Raw genomic sequence first — 20,046 nt, 5'->3', positions numbered from 1 at the left:
ATGAGGGGGTACTATTAGGTATGGTGTAACTCGATTTCCAAAAGGTATTTGATAAGATGCCGCATAAATGTTTACTGCGGAGGAGCACATAGTACAGGGGACAACATATTAGCACAGATAAAGGATTGGTTTGGCAGCAAGAAGCAGAGCAGCTGCGGTTCGAGGGGCTGAGTGGCCTACTCCTCTTGATTCATACGTTCAGAGAATAGGCACAAATGGGTCTTCATTGGGTTGGCAAACTGGACCTCCTGGAATGCCACCAGGGTTAGTGCTGGGTGTTCAACTATTTACAATCTATATCCATGATTTGGACGTGAAGACCAAATGTGCAGTAGCTAAATTTGCAGATGACACCCAGATAGGGAGGAAAGCAAGTTGTCTAGAGGAGGTTGAGACTCTGCAAAGAGATATCGACAGGTTAAGTGAGTGGACAAATGATTGGCCGATGGAGAGTAATGTGGGAAAATGTGAACTCGGCCACTTTGATTGGAAGAATAGAAAAACAATATACTATTTCGATAGAGAGAGATTGTAGAAGTCTGAGGTACAGAGGGATCTGGGTGTCCTGGTACATGAACCATAAATAGCTAATAAGCAGGTACAGCAAGTGATTAGAAGGCAACTGAATCATTGGTGTTTATTGCAAGGGGAATGGGCTGTAAACATAGAGAAATTTTACTGCAGCTGGACAGGGCCTTGTTGAGGCCACATCTGGAATACTGTGTACAGTTTTGGTCTCCTTATTTGAAGAAAAGATGAAATTGCATTGGAAGCAGTTCAAAAGATGATCACTCGACTAATTCCTGAAATAAAGGGCTGGTCTTATGAAGAAAGATTGAATAGGTTGGGTCTACACCCACCGAAGTTTAGAAGAACGAGAGGTGATTTTACTGAAGCATATAAATCCTGAGGGGACTTGTTAGGGTGTATACCAGAAGGATGTTTCCAGTTGTGCGGAGGCTAGAACCAGGGGACACAGTTAAGAATAAGAGGTCTCCCTTTTAAGTCAAAGATAAATTATTTTCTCTTAGAGGATTGTTATTCTCTTATTCTCTCCCCTAGGAAGCCGTGGAGACTGGGACATTGGATATATTCAAGGTTGAGCTCGACAGATATTTGATAGACAAGAGATGGGGGAGGGGGTCAAGAGTGACAGAGCGGCATGCAGGAAAGTGGAGCTGAGACCACAACCAGATCAGCCATGAACCTATCAAATGGCGTAGCAGGCACGAAGTTTCGAGTCGCTTTTGTCCCATGTTGCTATATGCAGCAAAATTCCAGTTGGCAAATTGATTGACATGACCCAACATCTCTTTGGAACATTTGCTGAAGTGAAGAGAGGCACTGGAAGGAATATCAAGAGTAATCCTGAACAGTTATTACATCTTTAATACTGGAGCAGATTTTCCAAACAAGTCACATCTCTTTGTGAGTATCAAGGGTTTCAGTATGAATGCATGTATTGCATGAGTTGTGCGCGTGTTTCAATCCTGAACAGCGAACTATCTCATGCTTTACTAGCCCATCCAATCTTTCCACAGGTCGGATCCACATTCACAAATGCATTATTATTGGTGCTGGCCAAATGCAGCCATTTTGCACTATAAAATCAATGAATAAAGTTAGCTCAGATATAATGAATCCTTTAAAACAAAGTGCAGAGTTGACTAATTAAACCTTACGGGTGTTCTAATGATGCTTGTTCCCACAATTATCTTTTGCTTAATCGTGAGGTATTTCCCAAAATAAACTTATCTTGGGGGAAAAAAATGTTTTTCTTAGCTATAACTTCATAACAACTCCTTACCAGCCTTTACGTAATATGCAACATATTGGAATTATTTTGCCAACATTCTCAGGCATATGTGAGAGGAAAAAAGGTAGTTTTAAGGGAATTACATTTGTATTGGTAAACATTAGAAAAAGGTATAGTTTTAAGTGGATTTAATATAGTGTTGTTGCCTGAAAGAGTCAAACCTATAGTTAGATTCATGTTGGGCAAAGGTGTTTGTGTGTGTGTGGATTGGTTGCAATTTCCAACTGTGATTCTATTGTGCTTAGAGAGGGCTACAACATGAAGAATAAATAAAGCAGCAGTGGTTGCTCAGCAACTGGGGCCTTGTAACGTAGAGAAGCTTTTAAGCTTTACTTTTAGCTGAATGCGTGGGCAGTTGGAGATAGGTAGTGAGAGAGAAGGCAACTCTCACAGCTCTGCTAGAACCAGTTGGTTTTAGAAGGCTGAAGAGGGAATATCTCTCTCAGCCTTGTAAGAAGAAAAGCCAGAGGGAATATCTCTCTCAGCCTTGTAAGAAGAAAAGCCATACTATGGAGTAATTGTTAAGAAAACAGATGCCAGAAATCTAAAGTCCATCTAGTTAAGAAACTAGATAAATGAAGAGAAGTGTCCAAGAAGTCTGGAGTTAAATGAACAGAGACCAAGGTATGGTTCAGAAGAAATTAAAGGAAGAATAAACAAAGTGTTCTGAGTCAAAGAGACAATTGCAGTAAAGTGGGAAAGCAGCCTTCAAAGGTTAATCAAATGTCTGATACCATTTTACTACAGTCTGGGAATCGAGAGTTAAAGCAACTGTGAGCTGTTTACACAGCAGTCAAGACAAAGAAATCCTAAAGGGGTTGGTGTGAATTCCTGGACTGGATTCACTGTTAAAAGTGGAAGCTTTGTTTAAAAGTGTCATTTGGAAAACCTGGTCTGGATTTCGGCGTGTAAGCCGCTAATGGAAAACAAGCTTACGGGAGAAGATTTTAAAGTGCGATTTTGGGAGTGGAGTTTGGAAACTCTCATGTGACCACCATCAGGGGGATTCTGTGGAGAAAACCGCAGACACTAACTTGGTTTCAGAGCCGAGTGTGTGTATTTGACCATAGCCCATCAATGTGTTTCAAAGAGATTTGGTGTTAATGAGACCATTGTAGTTTAAGCTGTACTTTGTAATACATCACAATCTTAAAATCTGCTGGGGAGAGGGAAGTAGAGGAGTATTGTATAATCATCCAACCTTTCATATTTAATACATGTTTTTTTCTTGTTGCTAAAAATAATTAGTGGTCTATGACTCTGTTCCTCCACGTTTTATTTAAAAAAAGTTAAGATTCTTTTGAGCCTGGGTTCCATTCTGGGATCTTCCCATCCAGTTATGGCATCAACTGGGATCATAACACATATATTGTGAACCAGTCCAAAGGTCGAAATTGTTTCTTTAACATATGTACTCTATTATAAGTACACTGTACGCCCTTATTTGGAATAGGCAGCGGCTTATTCCTATATGCTGTTCTCTCCCTGCCCTGAATAATTGGGAGGTGTTTGATTGTAGCAAGACTTTTGCATCACGACTAGTCCCTGGAAAACAAACATCAACTTGCATAATTCTCTATCATCAAAGCCATCTTAGTGTTTATGAAGCAGTATCCATTTCTGTGAATAAATGTAATTACATTGCCTTTGCATACACAAATAGTGCTTTGATGGTGCCTTGTAATTAATTAAAATGCCACAGATCTCGTAAACCTGGGTCTGCTGATGCTGAACTTTGTGTCTGCACCCAGATGCATGTCAAAACAAAGCATCTATTATATCTACACTCAGTGTTGTACTGCATGCTGGCTAACTCACATGAAAGACTCAAGTGGAAATGCAGTTATTTTGGCATGCAATGGTGGCACTATCCGTATGTTGCTCCAAATGGATGGATGACACCCATCAACCTGGTGATAATTAGCCTCTCTGTACATCATTCCTCTCGGAGTTCCAGGAGCAGACAACTTTAACTCTGGCAATAAGCAACACATTCAGTACAATACAAAACACAGCAGTTGTGGTATCTGCCTCATACATCACTCTTTAGAATACTGCAGTATTCTAATTGTTATATGTGAAGTTCCTAACATCAGCCAGAGCAGGAGTACTCAGAGCTATTAGGGGCATTAACTCCACGTTCGAGGAATACTGGCAGTGTGTTTCAGTTCACCCAATGAGCCGGGTTGCTATGGCGGTGTGCACTTTTACATGTATGTTGAAGCCTGGAGCTTTTACGTATAGTAATGGTTGAGGCTCCAACTTACTTTCCATCACATGACTGACCAAGAATCTCTCCCACTCACTACCTGCCATTGGTGGGTGTTCGAAGGATTTGCAGTTGGATGGGTTGATACTCTTTCTATTAAATACATAGATTACCCAATTATTTTTTTCCAATTAAGAGGCAATTTAGCATGGCCAATCCACTTAGCCCGCACATCTTTGGTTTGTGGGGGTGAGACCCACGCAGTCATGGGGAGAATGTGCAAACTCCACACGGACAGTGAACCCGGGTCCTCAGCTTCGTGAGGCAGCAGTGCTAGCCACTGCGCCACCATACTGCCATAATGGGTCGATACTCAACCTGCTTGGCTGCATTATGAACGCACCTTCCTTGGCCAGCAAGTCCTAGGGTGGGTCTCAAACCCGGAGCTTCTGCCTCAGAGGTAATGGTTCGAGAGCTAACCCGCTGCGCCGCAAGACCTCCCTAACCTCTGGTAGGTATCTGACTACTTTCTCAGTCAACTGCTCTCGTGTGCATTCTAGTGGTGAATTTAAGAACTGCATGGAAAGAGGATGGAATGGAAAGCCACACAGATTATGTCAGCAGGATAATTGTGCATGACAGCAGGGAGAACAAAATAAATGGGTAGCGGGAGGAGGGGGCTGCTGGGGGGAGGGTGGGGGACACAGTGGACGAGGATGGCATAAAACCACAGGGATTAAAAAGAAGATTTGAAGAGGAAGCAGTAATAAAAGTTTAAAGTGTTATCAAATCACATTCTTGTGTCCATTAATTTGCATTCAATCAGATCGCATCAAAAACCAAATGGATGAGTTTATTTAATTGAATGGTACAGAGTTGCTTCGAAGAAAATCTGATTGTGGGTTTGCATAAGTCCTCCAAAGTCTTCTGGACGTTCTCCATAGCTTAGCCCCAGCACTTTGTTGCAAATGCTGTTGTTATCAATACTGCAGAAATATTAAATTCAATTTTCTTTATTGGTTCCTGGGATGTGGGCATCGCAGGCTGTGCCAGCATTTATTGCCCATCCCTAATTGCCTTTCAGGGAGCAGTTAAGAGTCAACCACATTGCTGTGGGTCTGGAGTCACATGTAGGCCAGACTGGGTAAGGATGGCAGATTTCCTTCCCTGATGGACATTAGTGAACCAGGTGGATTTTTCCGACAATCGACAATGGTTTTGTGGTCATCTGGACTTTTTAATTCCAGATATTTTATTAAGTTTAAATTCCATCATGTGCCATGGTGGGATTCGAACCTGGGCCCCCAGATCATATTTTTTTAAAAATTAGATTACCCAATTCATTTTTTCCAATTAAAGGGCAATTTAACATGGCCTGTCTGACTACCCTACACACCTTTGGGTTATGGGAGCAAAACCTATGCAAACATGGAGTATGAAAACTCCACACGGACAGTGACCCAGAGCCGGGATTGAACCTGGGATCTGTGAGGCAGCAGTGCTAACCACTGCACCACCGTGCTGCCCTGGCGGGTGGGGGAGGGGCGGTCCCAGATCATTATTCTGGGTCTCTGGATTATTAGTCCAGCGTGTCATGAGAATGTCACTTTAATAAATATTTGGCTGCTCATATTACTGCAGTGATGTCAGAGTGTGGGTGGAGCTGAGCTCTGGCTCTGCTTTTTAGTTTCACTTTGAGAAAAGCTTGGGTGTCTCTGTGGTTTTTTTTGGTTTTGTTTCAGTGTTGGAGCTGAAGCCCGACAGAGCAGGTGTACTGTTGTTCTCTCTGCCATGAAAAGACTATCTCTTGATCATTTGGTGAATTCAGAATTATAAATGTTCTCAGTGGTGAATGTAAACCTGATGTGCTTCTGGTAAAAGGTGTTTCTTTTGTCTTCTGGATGTTGTTTGGGAAGTTATTAAGGATTACTAAGTGTTGTATTCTTTGGGCGTTGTATTTGAATTAATGGTTGCTAAGATACTTTTCGATTTCTGCTGTACCACATCTGTAGAGTGGGCCGTGTGCTCCCCATACCACAATCTATTAAATGTTGTGGGTCAGGTGAACTCCATGATGCACTTTGGGGCTCTCTAAACCCTGGCCTATAACAAGCGACAATACCACTATGCCACTGCCTCCCCAATTGACAATAGATGGACACGTATACTTGTTTAATGGACACAAAGTCCCATGTACTGCTCCAGTGTCAAACTTCATTGTATTGAATTCAACAAGATATTGTAATTCTCCAATGCTATCATTGTTAATCAAACGTCAATTGTTGCATTTTAAAAATTTGTTATTCGTCATTTGCTAATCAAACATCATTGTAGTTCACTATGACCCCAGCAAAATGTGATCTGAACTTCAGCATTAAGTCGCGTCCACCAATAAGATAAACTTTGTGGACCTGTTTCTGTGGTGGCCATCAGGGAATCACTGAATCTCTACAGTGCAGAAGGAGGTCATTCGGCCCATCGAGTCTGCACTGACCCGCTGAAAGAGCATCCTACCCAGGCCCACTCTCCCGCCCTATCCCCATAACCCCATCGAATCTGCACATCATTTGGACACTAAGGGGCAATTTAGCATGGCCAATCCACCTAACCTGCACATCTCTGGACTGTGGCAGGAAACCGGAGCACCCGGAGGAAACCCACGCAGACACGAGGAGAACGTACAAACTCTGCACAGACAGTCCACCCAAGGCCGGAAGCGAACCCAGCTCCCTACTGCCACCCTGCTGCCCCATCAAGGCCAAGGGGAATTGCGATTTGCAGACGAAGTATCACAGACTCAAGGTGTACGGTTGGAATCTAACCCCCATTTCGAAGTTATATCGAAACACCTAGCACCCAAGGGGACCAATAGGTCCATTATGCTTTGAGTTAACCAATTAGTCTCCCTCCTTCACTCTTTCCTCTTAGCCCTGTGGATTTATTTTAAAATTATATGTCCAATTCCCTTTTGAAAGTTACTATTAAATGAGCTTCCCCCATTCTTTCACACAGCGCTTAATTACAATGGAAGTCGCCTATGTAAACATGTCACACTGCGATGACACCCTCCTGCCATTGGCAGCGCTGTAGCTATCATGAATGTGGCCGCATTAGGGCAGCACGGTGGCGCAGTGGGTTAGCCCTGCTGCCTCACGGTGCCGAGTTCCCAGGTTCGATCCCGGCTCTGGGTCACTGTCCGTGTGGAGTTTGCACATTCTCCCCGTGCTTGCGTGGGTTTCGTCCCCACAACCCAAAGATGTGCAGCGTAGGTGGATTGGCCCCGCTGAATTGCCCCTAATTGGAAAAAATGAATTGGGTACTCTAAACTTATAAAAAATAAAAAAATAAAAATAAATGTGGCCGGATGAATTCATGGAGAGGAGAAATGAGAGGAAATAGAAGCGGAGTCAATTTTTCCAATACATGCCACATAACCTTTAACGCTTTTTGGGGTGGAGGTTTAATTGCATTTCACCTTTGCAAACCCACACTGATGATATTTTAATCACTGCACTTTAATTTTAAAAAACTACTGCTTGCTGGCTTTTTTTTTAGGTGTAGTGCAACCTTCCACGACATTGTTCAATCAAAGGATTTAGTAAATGGACTTGTGGCTTTGGGACCGCACCAGAGGGCATTTGGAGAAAGTAAATGGAGCTGTTTCATGAAATTCCCAAATTGTTAAATGTTGACAGTCAGCGATCAAGTCGAGAGGGGCGGGTCTGCAGGGAACAATTTGGGCTGGACTCTAATTCTCCCTATCGCTCTTCTGCCTGGCTACAGCGTGAATGTAATACGAGGAATGTAACAACGGAGGCAATACGGTACAATAAGCGTCAGCTTGCAACCTTCTCCCCACTGGGCACACACCATGCAGCCGCGATTCGCTCCTCATTGGTGGCACCTTCTGCCAAGAGAACTGTCACAACCAAGCTGCAAAAAAGTTAATTCAAGTCAGCGGAACCCAGGGCGTGTTTCCTCTCTCTCCTTACTCTCTCCTTACTCTCTCTGCATTTGCTACATTTGCTCCCCTCAGAGGCGCTTCGGTAAGTTGGTGGTCTCTGCGAGACAGTAGCGTTTTAAGCTCACGTACAAAATGGTTAGAAACGATGCGAGATGGATATACAAAGTGTCACGTAAACTGCTTCCGTCTTTGCAAATGATGCACACACACGCACACACACGCAGAGTCAGAATAATACGCGCAAGTTGCATTAAAAAAAATGTATATTACAATGCAGGGAGCTGGGTGATTGGTTGGCCAGAACTATATGTAGACTTAGCATAAATCGCGAAAAGAGATTTGGTTTCTTTCGAGACAGATGAATATTTAGTGGAGGGCATTTATTTGTTGTTGCAAAGGGGAATTAATTTGTACAAGCGGTTGTGAGGAAGTCATCTTACGTTGTAAGTATAATGTGGGGGGAATACATTAAGGGAGATATTGATGTTTGTGTATATATATGTGTGTTAGAGAGAGAGGGGCGGAAACTGGATATTGGTATTGTGGGGAAGGAGCAGGGCTTATTTTTAATTCGCTCTGTGATTTCTGTTGTGGCGTTGAGGGTGGACACAGCAAGCGTGTGAGTGTGTGTGGATGTGTCCTGGAATAAATACCTCCATTCCCCCTTGCTTGTTGTAAATGGACAGAGAGAGCTGGCATCGAGTTAGTGCCAAGCTGGAGCTGAGCTGCTTCGTCACAAGCTTGGGTCTCTCACACACACACAGTGGTCAAAGGTATCAACATCTGGATATACTTGGAGATAGCCAAATATATTTTTTAAAACGCACAACGCTGCCTTTTCCAAACTTTGCCATTTGGATAGTGGTGGGGCTGAGAAGGGGGGAAACGATCTCTGATTCGCTCATTGTTATTTGTCTTCTCAAGGCAATATTGTGCGAGATAAGTTGCCCACCCGCGTTAATGAATGCCTAAGGCCGCTGAGGATTTGCATACCCCACCCCACCAGTGGCCACACAGGGGTTGAGCACATCAACCCATCTTCGGAGTGTAACAGGTATAATTGGGGCAGTAACCCAGCGAGACTATAATGTTCTATTTCACTTAGCTTTAAGTTTGTTACCCTCCCCCAGTCTGACTTCCTAAATAACCCCGTTTTATTTAATGTAAGGTACCCCAGTCACTGCTCTGAAACTGGGTTCTTTTGACCTGCATGTGAATTTGAGTTTAAAAAAAATCTATTCATAAATAAATTCAGTGGGTGTTGCTAAACTTTTAATTTATGCATCATGTCAAGAGGTGGTGGGGAGAGGTGGAGGAAGAATGCGTATTACATTCCTAACTAGTGTGTAAATAGCATGCAGCAGTGGTTATACCATTGTCCTGGAGTGCTGTGTGGGTCGTGATGACTTTAGAAAGAACCTTGTACATGTAGATTTTGCTCCTTTCAATTATTTCTGAAGAAGTTCGAGGCGGAATGATGATGTGTGACTTTTAACTTTGGGTCATTGTTGGGGGGCCTTAAATGATGCTTGTTGTGCGGTTGGCTTTGAGCCGAAAGTGCTTTGAATGCCATTGTGCTTTGGATCTTTAAAACAATATTTTTTTACAACAACTGGAACAGATACGCTCATTCGCAGTGTGCTGGAAGAGGCGGGTTAAACAGCACAATCTGTGTCAATGTGTTGCTGAAACCATTGAGAATCAAAGGATGGGTGGAGTGAATCTCAGGCATGAAGTTACCAAACTGACTTCAGGCCAATGTGACCGCGATCTAAATTAAACCAAAGTCATCTCAAGCCCAGAACTTTACTTGTACTCATCCAGAAATAATTCTCATTTCCATTCATCCACTGCATTGGGGATCGCACCATCCCTTACCGAGCCTTTTGCTGATTCAAGTTGGCGTAGGATGGCCAATGTTTCTTTTTTAAAATCAATGAGCACCCAATATTTTTTTCTAATTCAGGGGCAATTTAGCGTGGCCAATCCACCTAACCTGCACATCTTTGGGGTGTGGGGGTGAAATCCACACAGACACCGGGGGGGGGGGGGGGAACGTGCAAACTCCACACGGACAGTGACCCAGGGTCGGGATTCGAACCCGGGTCCTCAGCGCCGTAGGCAGCGATGCTAACCACTGCGCCACCGTGCTGCCCTAGGGTGGCCAATGGTGACTGTCACTCTGTGATGCAATTCAATTAACTCTCGTTCAAATACACACACCATTCACCATCTCCACTTCTCTAATATCTTGCCTCCAAGGATAGCACAGGCTAGTATTCAGTATCAGAGAATCTCAGGATAGTCCAGCACAGAGGGTGATCTTTCAGCCCATCCAGTCTGTGCTGACTCTTTCGAAGAGCAATCACATTAGCCCTCATCCTGCCAAGTCTTCCCCCATTGCCCTGCAATTGCTTATTTCCAAGTATTTCCCCAATTCTTTTTTTAATATTTATTATGATCAATATATTTATTCTGCCCCTTTATTGAAAAACATGGCAACTGTATCAGCCATCAAAGCGATACTAGTTCTAAATTACAACTGGAATTATAACTTCTATGATATTGCAATTCAGCCAATAAGTAGCTGGTAGATAATCCAAAGTTGAGTGAATTTATATCTCATTAGTTTGCTCCAGATTGTACAAACCACTTTGGGTTTGTTGTGTTGTGGGCTATTTTCATAGAATCATAGAATGGTTCCAGTATAGAAGGAGGCCATTCGCTCCATCATGCCCATCGCTGCAAGAGCAACTCAGCTACTCCCTCACCCTTTCCCCATAGTCCTGCAGATCATATCTCTTCAGCTGTGTATCCAAATCCCTTTTTTGATTGAACCTGCCCTACCACACTCCCAGACAGTGCATGATAATAATCATTTTTATTAGTGTCACAAGTAGGCTTACATTAACACTGCAATGAAGTTACTGTAAAATTCCCCTAGTCGCCACATTCCGGCGCCTGTTCGAGTACACAGAGGGAGAATTCAGAATGACCAATTCACCTGACAAGCACGTCTTTCAGGACTTGTGGGAGGAAACCGGAGCGCCCGGAGGAAATTCCAGACTCGCTGTGTAAAATTGGTTTTCTTCATGTTGCCGTTTGTTCTTTTTGCCAATCGTCCTATATCGGCGTCCTCTGGCTCTTGAACCTTTCACCAATAGAAACAGTTTCTCCCTATCCATTCTGTCCAATCCCCTCATGACTTTGAACACCTCAATCCAATCTCGTCTCAACACAATCCCATTTTCTCCAATCTGTCCGCATAACTGAAATCTCTCATCCCCACAACCATTTTTGCGAAACATTTCTGCTCCCTCTCGAAAGAATTCAAGTCTAAAGTACAGTGCTCAGAATTGAAGGTAATACTCCAGTTGAGGCCAAAACAGAGTTTTATAAAGGTTCATCATAACTTCCTTGCTTTTGTACTCTGTGCCTCTCTTTATAAAGTCAGAATCACAGAATAATACAGTGCAGGAAAGGCCCTTCAGCCCCTCGATTCTGCACCGATGCATGAAGAACACCTGCCCTGCCTACCTAATCCTATTTGACAGCACTTGGCCCATAGCCTTGAATGCTATGACCTGCCAAGTACTCATCCAGGTACTTTTTTAAAGGATGTGAGGCAACCCGCCTCTACCACCCTCCCAGGCCGTGCGTTCCACAGTCCAGGATCCTTTAAACCTTTTTCACCAAATTCTCAGCCTGTCCTGTCATCTTCGATGAGTTGTGTACTTGTATCCCCAGATCTCTGTTCCTGGCTCTATTACTGTACGCTTTATAATGCGTCTCCTCATTCTTCCACTGAAAGATGTAATTTCATACTTCTGTTGATAAATTTCATCTGCCACTTGTCCGTGCATTCCACTGGCCCTTCCATGTCCTTTATCACTATCCTCCTCACAGTTCACAATATCTCCGCATTTTGTGTCACCTGCAAATTATTTTTTAAAAACTTGTAAATGGCCGGCTCAGTAGCACATAGGCGGCACGGTAGCACAGTGGTTAGCACTGTTGTTTCACAGCATCACAGGCTTGGGTCACTGTCTGCGTAGAGTCTGCACGTTCTCCCCCTGTCTGCGTGGGTTTCCTCCGGGTGCTCCGGTTTCCTCCCACAAGTCCCGAAAGACGTGCTGTTAGGTGAATTGGACATTCTGAATTCTCCCTCCGTGTACCCGAACAGGCGCCGGAATGTGGCGACTAGGGAATTTTCACAGGAACTTCATTGCAGTGTAATGTAAACCTACTTGTGACAATAAAGATTATTATTGTTATTGTACACCTAAGGACAGATCCTTAATATAGCCCAAGGAAAACAGTGGTCCTAGTATTGGCGCCCAAGGCTGAATGGCCTACTCTAGCTCCTTTTTCTTATAATCTTATAAGTAACTGTTAATTTTGTCCAGGATTTTCAATTCCAATAGATTTCCCGCCATCAAGGTTAAACTAACTAGCCTGTCTTTGCTTTTTGTAAGATTGGCACAGATTGAGAAGATCGAGTGAACAAGTGAGTTTTTAATGACAGCGAATGGATTTGTGTGAAGCATTTTGGAGCAACCCACAGTGCCACGAACCCAGTGTAATACTATTGAATTATGTCACTGTGATAATGTATGGAATAGAGCAGCCAATTTCACAAAGCAAGATTCCAGAAACAGCACTGAGTTTGAGGGGTAAATCTTGTCCAGGATTCCAGAAGAACTCTCCTCTTCAAATAGCGCCATGGGCTCTTTCATGTCCACCACAGCCGTGGCTTAGTCTGTAGCACAATTGCCTCAGGGTAATAAAGTTCTGGGTTTAAATCGCACTCCAGGGTTTGAGCACAAAAATCAAGACTGGTAATGTAGTACTGCCCTGTCAGAGGTGCCATTGCTCGGGTGAGGAGGCAAGGGGTCTAGACCGCTCCCAGTTCTTAAGCTCGTAAGGTGCTTTGAGATGTCCGGCGGTGATGAAAATGCGTCGGACCTGCGAGTCTTCTTTCAGAGGGCAGACTCAATTTAACACCTCATCCGAGAGATGGCACTTCTGACGCTCCCTCGATGTGACAGTGAAGTATCCACCAAGGTTACGCTCACAAACCTCTGGTGAAACTCTCTGCATGAAGCTCTGCGGCAGAGACAAGAGCGGACGGAGGAAACATTCCCCTACCTTGACACCACTGTGCTTCTTTGCACTGAACTTGGTGCTGCCCGGAGCGTCTGGTCCTTCTAATGTCTGTGATGTGCGAATAATGACAATGCAGTGCAACAACAACTTGTCTTTAGATAGCCCCCGTGACGCAGCAAAAGGACTCAAAGGAGCTTCACAGGAATATTGTGAAACATAATTTGACACAAAGACAGCTAAAGGCGATGACCAAAAGCTTTGCCAAAGAGGGGAAGGTTGAAGAAATGCCTTTAAAGGACACAATAGGCTGAGTGGGTTCCTTCTGTCCCTACATCTTATGGTCTTATAGCCTACTTATCCTTTCCTTTTAATTTAGAGTACCCAATTATTTTTCCCCAGTTAAGGTGCAATTTAACGTAGCCAATACACTTACCCTGCACATCTTTAGGTTGTGGGGATGAAACCCATGCAAACACGGGGAGAATGTGCAAACTTCACACGGACAGTGACCCGGGGCCGGGATTCGAACCTGGGTCCTCCGCGCCGGAGGCAGCAGTGTTAACCACTGCGCTAACGCGCCGCCCTTGCTTATCTTTTCCTGATAACCTCTCAGTTCTGTAACATCCTCACAAAAACTTCATTGACCTTTTGCCTGTTCCTCTGTAATCCTTTACTCACATTACGGAGATTGGAATGATGAAGGTCACACATACATGCTCGCAATGTCTTTCACCTAATTTCTGTTTAGCAATGTGGAGATTTGGTGGGAAAAGGTCGCATCATGGAATCTTGCCCTTGCCTCTCGAGATACGAGAAAACACAAATAATTTCCTCCCAGTTTAAGGTTGAGTGTTATTAAATCTGGAACTCATTGCTCATTCTTTTGCCAGTTCACTTTAACTCATGTTGTCATGATTTAGTACATAGGAACACATGAACTAGGATCAGGAGTAGGCCACTCGGCCCCTCGAGCCTGCCCCACTATTCAATAAAATCATGACTGATCTGATTGTAACGTCAACCCCAGATTCCTGCCGACCCCCGATAACCTTTCACCCCCTTGCTAACCAAGAATCTCTCTGGCTCTGCCTTAAAAATATTCAAAGACTCTGCTTCCACTGCCTTTTGAGGAAGTGAGTTCCAGAGTCTCCTTGCGCTCTGAGAGAAAGAAATTCTCCTCATCTCCATCTTTAAAAAAAATAAATTTAGAGTACCCAATTCATTTTTTCCAATTAAGGGGCAATTTAGCATGGCCAATCCACCTAGCCAGCACATCTTTGGGTTGTGGGGGCGAAACCCTCGCAAACACGGGGAGAATGTGCAAACTCCACACGGACAGTGATCCAGAGCCGGGATCGAACCGGGAACCTCTGCGCCGTGAGGCATGAATGTTAACCACTCCTCATCTCTATCCTAAATGGGCAACCCCTTATTTTTAACCTATTTCTAGATTCTCCGACGAGGAAACATCCTCTCCAAATCTACCCGGTCATTAACCCTCGTGGTTTTACGTGTTTCAATCAAGTTGCCTCTTACTCTCCTTACTCACATCGGATGTGAAGTCAGTCTTGAAGTGCGCCAAGGTGCGATTTGAAAAAAATACTTTCTTGCTTTTCAGGGTGGGGTTAAAAAGAAAGCCCTCAGAAAAAGATAAAAGGTCAATCTTGGTCAGAGTGACTATAACGCTTTTTATTCTGAAACGTGTTGGGTGTGCAAGTAGGAAATGGGACGTTCACCATTTCAGAGATCATGGGTGGGATTCTCTGTCTGGCTGCACCAATTTCCTGGTGCAGTGCCCCCTCCCACCGGCTGCGGGGTCTTCCATTGTGGGAACCCCATGCCTTCGGGAAATCCCCGGACGCGGGTGCAGTGCCGGCGTAACGGAGAATCCCGACGGCGGAGAATCCAGCCCCATATTCTGTCCTTGCTTTGCTCTTGGCGGTCACTGGCTGGGTTCCTTACGCCACAAGGGACTGCCTCTACCTATTTCAGAGGCTGTATTATAAACTAACACCATCCCAGTGGGAAGAGGCTTCATGGAGGGGTGGGGGTGAGCAACTTGGCTCCTTCTCCTTGGTTAGCTCAGTTGGTTAGATGGTTAGTGTGTGGTGCAGCCAACGGTGTGGGTTCAATACCCAATGCCGGCTATGGTAGTTCATGGAGACTCGTCTCCTCGCCTTGCCCGACGATTGTGGAGTGGCGCCCCTCAAGCTACATGGAAAACCAATTGTCCCTCTCTAATGGGAAGAGATACCTGTGAAACTGTGTAGTCTATGTCTAATTATCACACCTATCCAAAGCCGGCAGCCTAAAAGGAGTAAAACTTGTGCCTTTTTAACCAAAAAGAGGTTCAGTGCCATTAATAAATAATGGAAGGAAGAAAAATAACCACACATCAGATTGAAAAACATATTCAAGGGGGAGGTAGAATTGATGACTATCTCAAATTCAGCAAACCAGGAGTTATATTTAGAAACAGAGATATTTTCATTTCCTCATGAACGAATATATTTTATAAATCACAGTGCTTTATTGACACTTTTGGCCCATTCCTTTAGTTGTTTTAAAAATAATCACAGTGGGTAACTGCAGTGTGTTCCATTCCAGCTTTTAAACAGAAATCCATTGCAAAGTGTGGTTCGAAATTGGCTCGTGAGTTGGTCTAGATATCAACAGAAAGCTCATTTTCTCCATCACAGAGCACACCCCTGTAATGGAAGTTATTGGTGGGTGCCATTGTGCTTGTCTCCCAGCACTTCTAACTTTGAAGAAAGATGTTCTCGAGGACTAAGTGATACCATCAGATTTGCAAACCTTGGTGAATCTTCCTATTTTTTATTTGCGTGATTGAGAGGGAAGAAATTGTGTTAAAATGGAAAAGCTGTCATGCCTTAAAACTGGTTACGTGAAGGTTATGCTTCATAACAATAGAAACCGATGGCGTTGATTCAAGTTTCCTGATGGAAATGTTCATTTAATATTTCTTACGGAATTCATTGTTCTTCACAATCTTTATATGATGATGATAATCTTTATTGGTGTCATAAGTAGGCTTACATTAACGCTGCGATGAAATGACTGTGAAAAGCCCCTAGTCACCACATTCCAGCGCCTGTTCGGGTACACAGAGGGAGAATTCAGAATGTCCAATTCATCTCACAGGCACGTCTTTCGGGACTTGTGGGAGGAAACCGGAGCACCCGGAGGAAACCCACGCAGACACGGGGAGAACGTGCAGACTCTGCACAGACAGTGACCCAAACTGTGTCCCTGACACTGTGAAGCAACAGTGCTAACCACTGTGCCACCGTGCCGCCCTATCAATACTCAAGTCGGTTGGTTTTGTTGTCCTAAAGGACAAAAGCATTTGGGTCGGAGCTATAGCTGCACAAATAAAGCTTTTTTTAGTGAGGAGAATTTAGGTGTGAATGAGAGCACTGGCCAGGCCATCTGTAAACACTTTTATTACATGAGGTACCTCCTCATGTGACACATCCTCAAGAGGATGCCGGTTTTAGAAGCTTTTTAGTGCAGTGATTTATATACTGCTTTGTTCAAACATAACTTCATTGCAGTGTTAATGTAAGCCTACTTGTCCTTTTATAAGGTAAGCCTACTTGTGACACTAATGAAGATTATTATTATTATTCTTTCTGAATGGGCAGCGCGGTGGCGCAGTGTGTAGCACTGCTGCCTCACGGCGCCGAGGTCCCAGGTTCGATCCCGGCTCTGGGTCACTGTCTGTGTGGAGTTTGCACATTCTCCCCGTGTCTGCGTGGGTCTCACCCCCACAACCCAAAGATGTGCAGGGTAGGTGGATTGGCTACGTTAAATTGCCCCTTAATTGGAAAATATTAATTGGGTACTGTAAAAAAATGTTTAAAAATTATTCTTTCGGAATTAATCAGCGACATTTCCTTTAATTTTGAAAAAAGAAATGAGTAAGATGCTCTTTCCTGGAAGATTCGCCAACTTCGATGATAATCATGGAAATGTTCCATTTTAAGGTGTCGGAGTCCTACACACCAGTCAGAACTGGAGTGACTAGGCAGTTATAAAAATTACATTAACTCAGATTGCTGCAACATGGAAAAAGGAGATCATTAGACGTTTAATTCCAGATATTTTATTGAGTTTAAATTCCAACACATGCACAAAACATTATCCTGGGCCTCTGGATTACTCGTCCAGTGAGAGTACCACTCCGCTACCGCCTCTCCACATCTTAGTGTCCAAAGGTGTGTCGGTTAGGTGGATTGGCCATGCTAAATGCCCCTTAGTGTCCAAAGGTGTGCAGTTTAGGGAGATTGACCATTCTAAATTGCCCTTTAGAGTCCAAAGATGTGTAGGTTAGGTGGGGTTATGGGGATACCGAGAAAGGTCAGGGGTGTGGACCTAGGTATGGTGCTGTTTCGGAAGGTAGGTGCAGACCTGATGGGCGGAATGGCCTCCTTCTGCACTGCCTTTCATAGAATCCCTACAGTGCAGAAGGAGGCCATTTGGGCCAACTAGCCTGCACCGACCCTCTGAAAGAGCACCCTACCTGGGGTCATGCGCCCACCCTATCCCCGTAACCCAGTAACCCTACCTAACCTTTTGGACAGTAAGAGGAAATTTAGCATGGCCAATCCACCTAACCTGCACATCTTTGGAATGTGGGAGGAAACCGGAGCACCCGGAGGAAACCCACGCAGACACGGGGAGAACATGCACACTCCACACGGTCACCCGAGGCCGGAATTGAACCCTGGCCCCTGGCACTGTGAGTCAGCAGTGCTAACCACTGTGCCACCCCAACACTATTTCAGGGATCCAACTAGAGCCACCCCTGAAGTTCCATACTTGTACGGTACCTCCTTATTGAAATGTTCTCCCGGGATCCTGGCATCGTAATTCCTCTTTTGCCTCTCCTGCTTGGGTTCCATCTTCTCCAACAAATTGGGAAAAAGCAGGATCAAACTGGTGAGCAGCTGTCGTCTCATCAATAATTCTGCCAGGGCGCCCCCATCATGGTGTGAGGCGTGGGTCGATTGTCAAAAGGGAATCACGCCAACCTAGTGTCCATAGAACCCACTGACTATTTCTTAATTCCATTCTTGAATGGAATTCATAATTGAACGATGGGTGGTACAGTGCCAGTGCCGTTCGACTTCAAGAACGCTTAGAATTCCCCATTGATAAAGGTGGTACAAGCACTTTTCTGGAGTTTTTCCGGTTGTTGAGTGAGTGGGTGTGGAGGCCATGCCATTTGGAATGGGTATTGACCAGAATGAGGAACATTGACCCGAAGAATGGAGGAGCGAACTCTACGTCTTCCAAGCCATTCCCAGAGGTGGGAGCCTTTGGTTCACCAGGCCAAGGAGCTGGCTTCACCCAGTCCTCAATATCTGCTTTGAGCCTGGGCCACCAAACGCAGCTCCTCGCGAGCAGACTCATGTTGGTACTCCGGGGTGACCATTGTATCCATCAGAATTGGGCGCCAACCTGGGTGAAGCGATGAGCTAGGCCCTCCAGCAGACGATGTCATCTTCAACACTTAGTTCACGAAGGGCTTCCTGTGGTCCGTGGAGTGTCCCTGGATTACACCACGAAGGATCATATGGCGTGCGTGGACAATGTGGGGGTATTTCTGAGTCCAAGCTCTCATCTGTGTCGCAGATATTGGCAAAATAGAATGTTTAAAGTCATGGCGACTTCTTCCAGTGCCAGCAAAGGGGCTGAGCTTGTGTGCAGCGGGAGGTGGCTCAGAGCGCCCGCGTTGGCAATACGCTTACCAGGGCGGTGCTCGAGAGAGTATTCATGGGCCGCCAATATCAAGGCCCAACATTGGATCCGAGCCAAGGTGATGGGGGAGTGGGTGGGCCGGGGGGGGGGGGGAGGAATTGCATTGTCTTCTTTGGAAATGCCCCGCACAAGCTTGTGGTCCGTCATGTTTACAAACTGTCGGTCGGAGACACATTGGTTGAACTTTCTCACACGAAAATAAAAACCAGCCCTTCCTTTTTAATCTGTGAATAATAATAATCTTTATTGTAGGCTGACATTAACACTACAATGAAGTTACTATAATGCCGTTCAGCGTCTGCCAGGGTCCTGGACGCGTAGGCAATGACTTCTCCGGCCCATTGCCCCAACGATGTGAGAGCACTGCACCCACTCTGTATGGAGAGGCTTCACACGTCAGCATTAGGTCTCTGCTGGGGACATCATTGGTCAGTATATTCGAGGATGGCACTTGCTGTTCTGCGTTCGTGAAGGCTTCATCCTGCGATGCCGGCCATGACCACCTTTGTTCAGCAACATGAGCCGGGGTGACAAGAAAGTGGCCAGATTTGGGATGGGTTTGTCCTTGTATTTTATGAGGCTAAAACAAATTTACTCTGATGTATTTCACAGCGCCTGCACCTCCTTGATGGCCTTAACTTTATCCTCCACGGGGTGTAGGCCTTTCTAATCTACCCGGTACCAGAGGTAGACCACCTGTATGGAATGCACATTTCTCTCTCTTGCGATGTACCCCTGTTGGAAGAGACCTCCTCCAAGGTCGCTAGGTGCTCTTGTTCAGTGGCCCATGTGATTAATACGTTGTCGAGATATACTTCCACCCTAGGCAGCCCATGGAGAATATTTTCCATGACACATTGAGAGGTGACACATGCGAGCGAGGCTCCGAAGGGCAGGCATGTATATTCATACAGGCTCTTATGGGTGTTAATTGTTATGGGTGTTAACGTACTTTCTGGATGTTTCATTTACCTCGAACTGGAGGTAGGCATGGCTCATATCCAGTTTCGTGAAGGTTTGACCGCCTGCCAACTTGGCATTCAAATCCTCTGTACATGGCATGGGGTACCGATCCAGTCGTGAGGCTTTATTGACAGTAAGTTTTTTCATTTCCCCAAAGGCGAACTGCATTGTTGGGCTTGAGGACAGGGACCACTGGCGTAGCCC

At 44.8% G+C, this 20,046-nt stretch overlaps 1 protein-coding gene across 2 annotated transcripts in view; it reads left to right on the top strand.

Moving 5' to 3' along the window:
- The first annotated feature begins 7,820 nt into the window (after nucleotides 1-7,820).
- Nucleotides 7,821-20,046, top strand: part of znf516 (zinc finger protein 516) — a 217,695-nt gene continuing 205,469 nt past the window's right edge. For both annotated transcript variants that reach the window (XM_072466955.1, XM_072466954.1), the window contains exon 1: nucleotides 7,821-8,071. The gene's annotated coding sequence lies outside the window, so the exon portion shown is untranslated. The remainder of the gene's footprint in view (nucleotides 8,072-20,046) is intronic.

This window comes from Scyliorhinus torazame, chromosome 11 (assembly GCF_047496885.1).
Source record: "Scyliorhinus torazame isolate Kashiwa2021f chromosome 11, sScyTor2.1, whole genome shotgun sequence".
Taxonomy (NCBI): Eukaryota; Metazoa; Chordata; class Chondrichthyes; order Carcharhiniformes; family Scyliorhinidae; genus Scyliorhinus; species Scyliorhinus torazame.
Note: the sequence above shows the minus strand (reverse complement) of the source record. Positions and strands in the feature narration are given on the sequence as shown.